The sequence below is a fragment of the Anticarsia gemmatalis genome, chromosome 20 (assembly GCF_050436995.1).
Source record: "Anticarsia gemmatalis isolate Benzon Research Colony breed Stoneville strain chromosome 20, ilAntGemm2 primary, whole genome shotgun sequence".
NCBI lineage: Eukaryota > Metazoa > Arthropoda > Insecta > Lepidoptera > Erebidae > Anticarsia > Anticarsia gemmatalis.
In genome coordinates, this window is record NC_134764.1 from 4,511,198 (window position 1) to 4,524,760 (window position 13,563).

Genomic DNA, 13,563 nt, shown 5'->3' on the forward strand with positions numbered 1-13,563 from the left:
AGCCATGCTTGCCGAGGTTGATTTGTGGATGGGTGACCATCTTATACATATCGAGTTCCTCCGTGTTTCGGAAGGCACGTTAAATTGTGGGTCCCGGCTGTCATTTTCGAAGATCTTTGACAGTCGTTAACAGTAGTCAGAAGCTTGAAAGTCTGACAACCAGTCTTACCGTAGGGTATCGTGTTATCCCAGGTAACTGGGTTGCGGAGGTCAGATAGGCAGTCGCTCCACGTAAAACACTGGTATTCAGCTGCATCCGGTGAGACTGGAAGCCGACTCCAACATAGCTTGGAAGGAAGGCTAAGCTGATATATATATATATTCGATACAACAAGGAGTAAGTTGTATAAGCAGTAATTAATATACCTTTTGACTGAGAATCATTAATAAGCTCTCATGGGGCATGATCAAGGTTAATGACCTTAGATTTCTAATCGTTTGTATATTTTCAGGAAGAAACTAACGTTATTTAATTCTCTGTTTTTTGTTTTTATTCGCAACCATGACCACAAATAACAAGATTTAATTTAGACTAAGCAGGACTTTGCCCCGCAGAAACCGCTTAACACTTTTTTTTAATGTATGTGTCAATTAAACTTGTTAATGCAATTAGACATACTGTTACGTCAATCACAATAAAGCCCACTTTTTATCGCCGTACTTACATAAAAATGTTGATATTGTCCGTTTATTACAAAAACCTGTTTTCATGACCGCTTAATGCATATAAATTAATACTTGGAAGCTCACATTTGAATATTTTACATGCAATTACATACTCAAAAAATGTGCAAAAAAACACAACAAAAAATCACGTTACGCCACCTGAAGCGAATAAAATACATAATTATTTCTTACGTTCAATTGTATCTTTTCATTGACGTACATCTTAATTAAGTCTGGTATGACTGTAAGAGTTAGTCGAATCGAACATTAACTTCACCGATTCAGACTTACTATTTTGTTTAATTTTGCTAAATCAAAGATTTTAATAACAGCAATTTATCTCAATAAATATTCATTGTACTATTTCTGCAAAAAGTAAAATTTAATTTTGATTTTTTAATGTCTTTGACATGGAAACCTTCGTCAATCGAATGATTAAAACATAGGTAGAGGAGGAGATGAAAGATGATGAAATACTTTGTAGGACATACAATATTGAAATATTTTGATAGAGGAAAATATTCATGTTTTTTATTTTACCAAACAATTTCAAATAAAAAATAGACAAGTTATAGACATCTCAATAAAACGTGGTTATAAAATCCTCACACAGGCCATTTATATTTAAATCACCAGGTACACAAATGGTATAAGATTTATAAGGATGTAATACACTCGTGGAAATACTAACCCCCGGTTTCTGAGGTAGTTTATCTGTTCAATAGCGTTTAAACTCGTATAAAAAACGCTATCGAATAGATAAACTACCGCTAAATGTACTCAGAAACCGAGGGTTAGAGATGCAATAATTGGGGGTTATCAAACATGTCCCTTGTCCTAATGGAAATTTGCCGGGCGGTCGCCTCGTAATCTGCTTACCGCGGTAATTGACAACATTTCATTTTTTTAAGTAACGCATATTATCATTTTATTATAAACTAGATGTGAAATAAAGGGACCCATATTTTTTATTTTTGTGATATTTAGTTATTTTCATTCATGATTTTCACTTTGAAAATTGTTTCATTCTAAACAGACGTAAGTGCCAAGTGACGTCACATATACGGCGGAATAGCATAATGCCTTTGCCTCACAAGTCATATCATTTAGAAAAAAAATATATAAATGTCAGTGACTTGTCAACATGGCGCGTCTATCGTATTATTGTTTGCTTACAAATACATTAATTGTTTTATAAGTTATTATTTTCCGTTCTCCGTTATTTATAAGTCATGAAAGTATCTGAAGGACTCCAAGTTGCTTATAGTGGGAACCTGCCCATAGTAATTTACTTAATGCTTTTGGAATATATGCACGAAAACATACTTACTTATGCATTACTTTGTACATATTTTCTGAAGAATGTGAGAAGCGTAAAATAGACTCAGGACTAATCCTGAATTATTGTGGTAAACATCAGCCTACTTTAAATGACTACAGCATATTTAATTTAATGCTCCTGTATATACACCAGCAGCAAGACTGTCAAGATGCTCAAAGTGAAAAGGTGATTGACAGTGTGGCTGAAGCAACAAAAGATCAAGCAGATTCAAAGCTGTGGCATTCCATGTGTCAGGGAAGAGTCACTGGTTCTAGGATCTATGAAGCAGTTCATTGTCAAACAGGAAATGGTGTTTTGGTGCATAGCATCTTAGGTGGCTATAAGGTGCCTGAATTTAAAGCCATATGACGAAGTAAAACATTATAAAAACAATTAATTAAAATATTAGAAAATGATTTTGGAGTTATTCTAAGTTCAGGCCTAATTCTAATTTCCCCTGTTATTGGTGTTCCACCAGATGGGATTTCTGCGAAATTTGTTCTGGAGATAAAATGCCCAATAAGTGGAAAAACAATCAAGAATTATGTTAAAAATGGCAAACTCCAAGGATAATGTAAGGCCCAAATAATGGTTCAGATGCATGCTGAAAGATCTGTTTTGTATTGCTGATCCAACTTTTGAACAGACAAAATAATTACACAAATTGAGTAGGATGCAAATTACAATACAAAGATTTTAGAAGACGCTGAACCATTCTGGAAGCAATATATTGTTAAGACTATTTTAGAAAGTGTTAAATAAAACAAATTGAAATTAGTTTACGTCTTTTTATTCATTTTTTATTATAGGTTTATGGAGATTTATTGACCCACAATCCACATGCTACTGTGACTTTTTCATCTGAATTAGTTTATTATATATAACAGTGTGGCTTGAGTATCTTAAACACGGACACACAACACCCACAGCATTACACTATTCTTGCTTGTTTGAGTTAGGCGCAGCAAAAAATTGTTTTCGATCGTCTCCAGAACTGTTTTCGTAAGATGGCACAAAACAATATTTGAGATCCTTCATAACCCTATACTGTTAACTAGGATTCATTTCGATAAATCTATAATGTTTAAAGTTCATAAATGATGCTAAATACTTCAGTAACCTATTTATTGTGGTATTTTCGTGTTTGTTTACTTTAAAACATTAATGACATTTCAAATGTCAATCTACATAACTTTTATTCAAATTGCAAAGGCAAAGGTAAGACGTTATTCTTCCGTATATGTGACGTCACAGCGTAATTTTTGGTTTTTATTTTATTTCTCCCGAAATATTGAGCCAAAAAATATAAAAAAATATGTTTTGTATTCAGGATGAGAAAATGAAGAAATGGTATTTTTATTTTAGGTACTTTAAAATTTTGAAATGTTGTCAATTGCTGAGCCAAGCTATGAATATACTTCAAGCATAATTATAATTTAGACCACATTTTGTTGGACTTGCCCGGTTTCTCTGGCACATTTAGCGGTACATTACATAGTTTATATATTGAAACTGCCATGTTTATTAAAGCTTAAAAGCTACTGAATAGATAAACTACCGCTAAATGTACCTCAGAAACCGGGCAAGAGAATGTTGACTCTGATATTTAAGTTAAAATACACACATACGTCACTTTTCTACCTCAAATCAGATCGATTCTTATTTGAAAATGGTGAAACTAGCCATATTAACCCTTTCATATCAACGACTGATCTATTACGTCAAATTGATTTTGATTGGTAAAGTGCGTAGAACATTTCTTGAACAAAATCTTCACTCGCTACGTCAAATCTGTATATAGTTTTCATTGTGTTTCGTCTAAAATTATACACTAAACATTTACAAAAGACGTCATCAATATTGGTCATGGTTTTGGAGTAAATACCTAGGTAGCTACTGTACCTAGTTTTATAAGTGAACGTACTATTAGCGGCTAAAAGTGGTTTGATATTTTAACTTTGGTCTATATCCATGATATTAGTTACAATGTATTGAAAATTATAAACCGAGCATAATACAATTAAAGTTCATCGACCGATTTATTTTCTTTATATTGTGAAACAATATTTTCACTGCATATTACAGGCGTGAAAATTACTAACCTAAATAACACTAATCTAACTCTCAATCGCCTGAATGTCACCTTCATTAACCCTAAGCAACGAGGCAGGAAACGTCTATAACATTTAAAAATACAAAAATATTGATTAATCCATACTAATATTATAAATGCGAAAGTAACTCTGTCTGTCTGTCTGTCTGTCTGTCTGTCTGTCTATCTGTCTGTCTGTCTGCTACTCAATCACGTCTAAACTACTGAACCAATTTGCATGAAATTTGGTATGGAGATATTTTGATACCCGAGAAAGGACATAGGCTACTTTTTACCCCGGGAAAATGACGCATTTCCCGGGAAAATTCAGAAAATTCAACGAAGTCGCGAAAAATCAATATTATAATGACATTGAATTAACAAAATTCCGTTGCCATGGCAACTGTTTTAATGGCGGATATGTCTAAGGCCTCATTTACGGAGACACGGGGCGTCGCGCGTCTTGTATGGCGTTCTCAGTTTACCGACTTAGTTTTAGGTTAGCGAGAGATGGGAGCGCACGTGTCGCAACTTACAGCATGAATGATGAAAAACTGGCAGAAGGTTCCGCCACAGGCATCGCTTCATCAAGAATCGCCGCAGCGTGCGCCGCCGCGATAAACGATGATGATGATGTGACGAAGCCATCCGCGGGCTCGGCCGTAAAACACGCTCCATTTCAAGCAAACGCATGTAAAATCGCTTCACCGTAAACGCACTTATCCAACGCCCTACATTTGAATTTAGTGCGGACCGCGCAGCCTATCGCGACGCGCGACGCGCCGCGTCTCCGTAAATGAGGCCTTAGCGCGACTTCGTTATACTAAGAGATATAAATAATTTTGAGAATATTTTTGGTGAAAAAAAAGCATATTTTATATCATCACGCTACGACCAATAGGAGCAGAGTAGGTAACAGTAAAAAGTGTTACAAAAACATGGAAAATTCTGACCCATTCTCTCTTATGTGACGCAAGCGAAGTTGCGCGGGTCAGCTAGTGATACATATGATTACTTCATCATTTTTAACTGATTGTGTGTTCACTTTAATAAAATTACGCTGAAGTACAGTGTTAGCAGAAGAAGGGGGGAAGGACAACAACCGTTTGCACTAAGCGTCTGCAATAGACAAACTACGCTTGCACCTTGACATTAAACGATATGCGAAACAGTAAACTGTACGAACGATACAAACTTGTGTACATCCATCACCTGCCATACTTAATGTATGTTGGCATAGCAACCGGCTTTAACGGCAATCTCCGAGGTATAGGGGATCTTAATATGCGGACAGCTTGTCTAACCGCATCGGTTGATCCGTTTACGCAGAGACAATCTTGCTGCAGGCCCTTCAACCTAATAGAGCTGATGCGATGACTCATTTGATGTAAGTAGGGGTTTTCAGCAGTAGAGAATAATCTAGTCTAATTTATTTTGAAACAATCGTTATTTAGTTTTGATTGGAATTATCTTTTGTGGACAGTAAATACAGCATTCAAATAAAATCTCCATTCGTTTTAAGACGTAGAAATGTTTTTTAATATTCACTAAAAATCACTATGCCAATTAAACAACTAGAATTTTCTTTAACAATGTTATTCACAGCTTGAGGCCACTTCTTAGAAAATGTGTTTTTTTCACTTTCAATGCTTCGAAATCTTCACCAATTGTTTCAAACACAACCACACGTCACAACCACTGTGTAGTTCATCACATGCCGTCAATTTAGGTATAAACTAGACATAACTTGTTATTCATTTTCATAGAAAACACCAGTATGGCAACTGCAAGCATTGTTATGTAAATCGTGCGAGACAATAAAATGTTTTACTTACGTAAAAATGTGTTAAAGCGTATCAAGTAATGAATATTGTTCGTAGAAGTCTATGCTATTGTTGGTACAGGCTGTATACACTACTATACAGTGTATACTCGGTACGGGTAATTTGATGAGCGCGTGTTAATCAGATGTACCGATCGGTGGAGAAGGTTATATTGTGACAGCTGTGAAAATTTCGAAATAGAACGTTTTGAGGTTAGTCTATATTTTGTTTCGTATCGTAGTAAATTTCATTTTATTCAAATATTTTTTTACTGTCTTATAGCTCCTGGTCTCTATCATCGCTTAGACCTGCATCTTTTTAACGTATGCCTGTTTTATTCAGCTTGAATTTTATATTTTAGGTACTTCCCCTGTGAGGTTAATTATGTTGAGGGTCTCAATTAAATATAGTCTTGAATTAAAATAGTTTTAATTCCCGTTAAAGTAGCAACTTCATATTATGTCAAGGTAGACGACTACACGACTATTTCCTAGGCTACATTCATTTGCACTTCATGGCGAGAATTCTAAATCAAAACATACGTTTGTATGGAACAATTTTGCGGATCTGAAATGTAAAACAATGGCCCGATTTCACTTGATAAACGTATGTGAAACGATCTGTAAACAACTGTGAGAAGTGATATGAGTAGCGAGATGAATTGCTGTATTCAGTTACAGTATCGTGGATGCGTTTTAGTCAGGATGAGCTATGGTTTTATTCAACAGAGATACGACATTTAGGACGACAAACAAAGTTAGTTTGTTGTTTTAAATTTGTGCTGTCGCACTTTTATGCGTAGTGTACAGAAATACTTTTAGACGGTATTCGTTTATTGACAGATCCTCTATGAGCAAACGATATGTTTTCTTAAATGTAATCTCTTTTTTGACTTCTAATTAAATATACAGGTCGTCGCACGATCACAGGAAATATTTTCCACCGAGCGACGAAATCGCACTACATGTTTACCTCCTATAGTTATTCAATAAGGACGACAACGACTCTTGAAGTTTTCCGCCGGGACAAAAAGGGACGAATAATGAGAATTTATTCAAAATAGACAATCTTATACCTGATCGTTCAGTCAGACATGGCCATAAACGTAAAAGACAGTTTCTATTTGATTTAATTTGCATTAAATTAATCAGTATTCACGACGATAACTAATTTATAGTTGCTTGTAGAAAATAAACATCTGATACCAAATAGGATGACAGCAATGACAGTTTCCTGGAGAAATGCTAATTAAGCTCTCTTCTACCGTTAGAGTAAAAAGTGAAAAACGAATTGTAGCTTTATAAAATGGAACAAGTGGTACTTCGCCCGTTACGTGGAAGAGAATAAAAGTTCCCTTTTCAATCCGCCATTGTTATTTTATCTGCAATGAAACAGGACTCTTGAAAAATATTTATCTAATACACTGTAAACATTGTTTATTTATTATCATTGTGGTTTATTGTTTCCAGAATCTAACAAGGCAGAAATGATGATAGATAGTTATGTTCTTACCCCATTTATTCTGAAAAAAGTCATTTATCATATAGATCTGAAATGGGTTGGTAAAAAACATTGTAAACGCCTAAACGCACAATAAAATTAAAAGTGTCGCTGTCTTATAAAACGCTCAAGTCGTTTAGATTACAGTTATATATCGATCTTAAGTTTAAAAAAAAAACAGTAATGTAAATATCTCCATGGAATATTGGGTGTTTAACCACTTGAACATTAAAGTACCCTTTAGTTAGAAACTAAGTAACAAACATCCGCGTAAAACCGTTTAGCATGCCTGTGGTCGCCGTGGTCGATTAAAATCTCACGCAGAGAAACATTCTCTAAGGTATAGTACCAAGTTACCAAGTTCAAAGACGGTTAGTACGTTCAGCTCGCTATTAAAATGCGTTAGCGGTTAGACCGGTCCAGCGCAGACTGTGCTATTTTCTACTGGCGTCAAGTGATCGTGGATCATTATAGTTTGCTCTTTAGTACTTAGAAATATTTGTACAACAGACAAAGGCTTAGTTATAAGTACATACAAAAAATGGCGCCTTTTTTCCCCATGAGAGCCTGGACTCGGGAGAAACTTAAAAGCTGAGAAAGAGCTCATGTTTTGTTTAAAAAACTTCGTAATAACGTTATTATAACTAACAAGCACATTTCCCTAATCACAATTAAACTTAAACTTAACATTAATTGATCCTTTAGTAAAACTGTACAGAGAGAGGTAACAATATATTTTTTCCAACTGCAAATGTATAGTTGCCAACGAGATATTTTTCAATACAAAGCCAAAAATTTGTCAATTTTGTCGTTCGCAGAAAAAATAAACATATATGGAAATAAATATAGATATTATATTAATAAAACATTGATTTATTAAACGATACAGTGGTAGAGTCACAGCTAGTTCACGTTGAGCATACGCTCGAGCGCTCGAGACTTGTTATTAAATATCACGTGTGACCGCGCGCACGCGCATCGCGATCTAATACGCGTTCATTAAAGTTTTAATGATAGCTGCGGCACGAGAGCTCTACTTGCTTTATTATATTGCTACGGTTGTTTACATAGAAGGAATGAGACATTACTTGTCCAAGCAGCCCGTAGGGTTTCTATTATTCTGTAAGTTTTAACTTAAAAAGTATCTAATGGTATTTTTAGTGGCCAGTTAGATTATACTACTACAAAAGAATATTAAGTGTCATTAAAATATTGTCTCTGGCTAGGTAATAGCTTTGGTGATACGTTTATATTAGATTTTTTTTGGCAGACTTACATAGATTTGTAGCTAATAATATTGATTTTTAGGAGACGTAGGTTAATTATTTTTAATTAATAAGTACAGAGCTTTACCAAACAAAGTAGTATGAAACATCTATCTAGGGTGATGTTACAATTTAATCCGTAAACGTAAAATTATTCAAATAATGATTCGGGGAAATCCTACAAAACAGACGATAGTCTAAATCCCAAGTTACGTGGAAACTATTGAGTAGCGTTGAGACAAGCAGGATATTTTTTATTCGTAATGAATGAAAGTAGTAGATAGGATACACTATAATAGTACTTACTATATCTTTAGTTGTTATTGTACTGTATAATACTACTCCTTACTATACATCCGTTATATAATAGAAAATATACTACGTTATCAATCGATACTAGAATTATTTCCCAATCGAGAACAAAGTAACCACGATGGGAATATCCCGATTACAATTGAGATTACTACTTATTTTAATATAACAATCACACTATTGTGATGTTTTATAACTTATTGTTATATTATTGTACTAGCTTTATAAATGTAGTACGTTCATTGATGACTGAACAATTACGTGAACGTGAAATACTTGTACCGGTTTATAGGATTAATAGGAAACGAATGCAATAAAACGTTGCATAGAATATGTAACCGCAAAACCGCTATAGGATATAAAAATAATAGTTATCGTTTAAAAAATATCATAAATATTTTCTGTAATACTATGTTCGCAGAAAAATCATATGAGTATAGCTTAGTTTGTACATCGTAACCAATAGATGGCGTTAGGCTTGCAGGTTTTCATAGAAAATGGTTATAGTACGGCCGCTGAGTAATTACCGATTTGACAGATTATTCTTTAAATTAATCGATATAACCTTGCACGAGCGTCACATTTGCGGAATGATTTAGAATACCTCATTAATATAAAACTTTATGTCAAAATATCAGAATTAAGTAATTTTCCAATAAACACTATTTCAAAACTTAAAATAGTTTGTAAATAATATGAAAACATTTATTTTTTGTTCTTTGGTGCGCTTGTATAAAGTTACATCGTGCGGATTCGTGCGTCTTGTTTTCATAGTGATGTGCTTAATAGTATTCGGTCCGAATTCATTGGAATAGGTATGATTTTTATTTCAAGGAATATTGATGGAATATAGGAATAAGGAATATGGATATTTATTTTATTTTACAAGGATACTCCACCTAATGAAGAACTTGTGTCTTTAACTATTATTGGTTTTGTTTTTATTTAATTACACTCTATACTAGAATATTTAAAAACAAACTGATCCAAAATGATATTAGGGTTACTGGTTCAGTCACTTCACTAGTATTGTCAATTTGTCATGTGTCAAATCGGTAATAATTCAGCGGCCCTACTTATAAACAAAGTAACCTTTGTGAATGACGTAGTCTTTTCAAAGTTTTTCTTACGTTTCAGATTATTGTAAGCAATCTGACGTAATTTAACAATAACTGCATAAGGACCGAAGATGGAATTAAGAATTTAAAAAAATAATTCTTCTTTTTCTTTTCTTAAAGTAAGGAAACCGACACTTTCTTAAAAAGGATCCTTCTTAACCGGTCTTTAATAACGCTTAGCAACTCCATAAGCAATAATGGCAATCGTTTAGAGGTCACCCGCTATTTCCGAGACTTTTGATATCATAATAACCCGTTAGATAATAAAATTAACACATACCTAAATACTAATAAAAATAAATGAAAACGTGTTCGACTGATGAATTCTGTGAAATTTCATGTTTAGCAGACGTATCACGTGTATGCAGTCTTTAACCCCCTTCCAAAACTTGATATTTGTCTATAAGTCTGTGTTTATATAAAAAAAAAATAACGATCCGATTTCTATTGACTCAATGAAGCTTCATTTCTTGAAATTGATAAATATTCATGTGATTCTTTTTTCAACATAAAAAAGGATATTTTTTAGCATGCAGTGTAAAAGCTTTTGGTTATCACTTTCAAAAAAGGGCCCTTCATTTGCAACAGGCACCAAAATTATTAACGACAAACATTTTTTTTTATTCATCATGGCACTTATAAAATTGGAAAAGAAATCATAAATTAGCATCAGAATTTTTGTTACGGCGTTTTTATTTTCATCCACATTTATGCCGAGAATATCCTAAAGTGTTTTGGGCTTTGAGGCCAAAGGTTGGGTTGCAGGCGACCCAAAGGCGGATTACTACAAGTATTTTACATAAGACGATGTTTGCGGTTCCACTGGACGGGATTCCTGTAGTTTCTGAGTTATGTTACGTTATTTTTGATCTGTAAGCCGGTAACCGATCTCTGAGATGTTTCTTTTGAAGTTGTTGCAATATAGAAGAGAACAAAACTCTACCAACATTTGTACAAGTTTGTAGATTATCTTTGAAAGTATAGGGTAACTTTTAAATAATGTAGGTATTACATGTAGTAAAGTACTCATAATAATATCATCTAGCTACTTCACTTGGCTAAATTTTAAAATTTTATTATCACTGCCGTATTTTGGACCCGCTAAATTATGCAAATTTTAAAATAAGTTCTAATCAGAAGTTGTTTACAAATAAAGCTTCGACGTGTTTAGAAACGACACGACAATCGACTTTAAAGTCGTAATTTTTTCAAATGAATTCATAAACAATGCAAATTCTAATGCAAACATAAACATAGATCAAATCTAGAATTGTCACATTTTTCGTCATTCACGTGCGAAGCTCGATGTTTACTTATGAATGACACGATATGAATAATGCTACATACAATAACAAGTCAATACTGTTATGAGTCTGTCATCGTGTTTGTGTCTGTTGAAGAACGAACTATTTAAGTAATGATCAGTAAAGCTAAATCAGAACGGATAACTTTATCCATTAATATTCTTTAATGACTTAAGAAATAGAGGAAGGCATATTATATATTTTTTTTATATTTCTTATTGCTCAAGGAATAACCTGATATCATGGATGACCTATCAACTAACTATATTCTACAGCGACAAAAAATGCACATGACTTTTCTTGTTCGTATAATTATTTGAAGAATAGCGCATTACTTTTTAAGTACATTATGTTCTGTATGTCAGTATGTGTGCTTTTCAAATTCAAATAGCAATGACATAAATAAAATTTATGGTTAATGAAGTAAAAATAGTCTGCAGTACAGATCACGTAACATCGCATATTAATGAGTTACGTTTATAATATTTGTTGATTTATGCAAATCGATTGAGTTTATTTGCTTGGTCAATGACGGATGTATTAGAAAAGGGATGTTACGCAATAGAATATGCAGTTAGATGTCGAGCGTGGTGGTTAGAAAGTGGCTCACGGTCGCTTTCCACGTCCCTGTCTACTATCATGTTTACCATCAAGTACTTATAGCACAGGTAAACAGACTTTTATAGAATACCGACCCCTTTGTATGAAAAAATACTCACTTAAGTTAGGTATACGTAATAGACAATTTTAGACTTTTGTTTTGATATATCTATACTTATATTATAAAGCTGAAGAGTTTGTTTGTTTGTTTGATCGCGCTAATCTCAGGAACTACTGGTCGGATTTGAAAAATTCTTTCACTGTTAGATAGCCCATTTATTGAGGAAGGCTATGGGCTATATATCATCACGCTACGACCAATAGGAGCAGAACACCAGTAAAAAATGTTACAAAAACGGGGAAAATTTTGACCCATTCTCTTATGTGACACAAGCGAAGTTGCGCGGGTCAGCTATAAAAAACTAAAGTGTTTAATGATTATGTAGTGGAGGCATGAAATATTTCTATTCTGAAATAAATATTAAATTTTCTTAGTAAAGGGATTAGATCAGGTTAGGAATTAGGAATCTATGATCTATAAGATCGCGACAAAGTAATTGGAAAACAACAGCAACAGGTTAGAACTTTCCTCATTAGGTTTTGAAAACAAACCTTGAACCTCTCGTGGTATTTTTATTCCAATAAAAGACTTATTTGGTTTGAGGTATCAAAGTATTATTGCGTGGGTTTTTCAGATGAACGCGGTGGATAGTACTATAATTGGAATCTACTAATTATTTTGTGATTTCGTGTGAAATACGATACAAAGGTTACCAAGTGGGCGGCCCGTGTTTATCTATACTTCTATACTAATATTATAAAGCTGAAGAGTTTGTTTGTTTGTTTGAACGCGCTAAGCTCAAGAACTACTGGTCCGATATGAAAAATTATTTCAATGTTAGATAGTCCGTCTATCGAGGAAGGCTATATAACATCACGCTACGGCCATTATGAGCGGAGTAGCAACGAAAAATGTTACAAAAACGGGGAAAATTATGACCCATTCTCTCTTCGGTGACGCAAGCGAAGTTGCGGGGGTCAGCTAGTTGAAGAAATATATTGGATATTATTATTGACGAAATTATCGATATATGAAGAGCGCTTGGTCTAGAAAATAACATAAAATAAAAAGTGTACCTAAGTAACCAGAAAACTGTTTTAATTACATTGTCGTAGCAATTGTGAATAATGTTACCATATGTCTCGCATTGGGCGCGATCATCCTGCTTTTACGCTTTCTATCCCACTGTTCCTAAGATTCACATGAATACCACGTTTAAGATGACTATGTCTGCTTTCCCTTATAAATCTATTGGATTTTTTAGTACTAGTCAATGTCTGCTTTAGGTAAGTCCAAGCGAAGTTTTCCGAAAGTAACTTATAATTTGGTCTTTTATGTTAATATGTTGACTGCGGAATATTAGGCCAGTATCGCACTTAAGGTGTTAAAGAGTAATTTTAAAAATTACTGTATTACTAAAGCACACTGTAAGCCATTGTCAAAGTTCCTTACAGATATTATTACCTCAGACTACAAACTTTACACGTATCAGATCATACTA

General features: G+C 33.8%; 2 protein-coding genes across 4 annotated transcripts in view; one reads left to right on the top strand and one right to left on the bottom strand.

Annotated features, from left to right (window-relative positions):
- Positions 1 to 13,563, bottom strand: part of LOC142981518 (methyl-CpG-binding domain protein 4-like) — a 49,062-nt gene that overhangs the window by 24,283 nt on the left and 11,216 nt on the right. The gene's annotated exons all lie outside the window — the stretch shown is intronic.
- The window catches only part of LOC142981517 (calcium release-activated calcium channel protein 1-like), a 49,917-nt gene that overhangs the window by 12,623 nt on the left and 23,731 nt on the right, over positions 1 to 13,563 (top strand). The gene's annotated exons all lie outside the window — the stretch shown is intronic.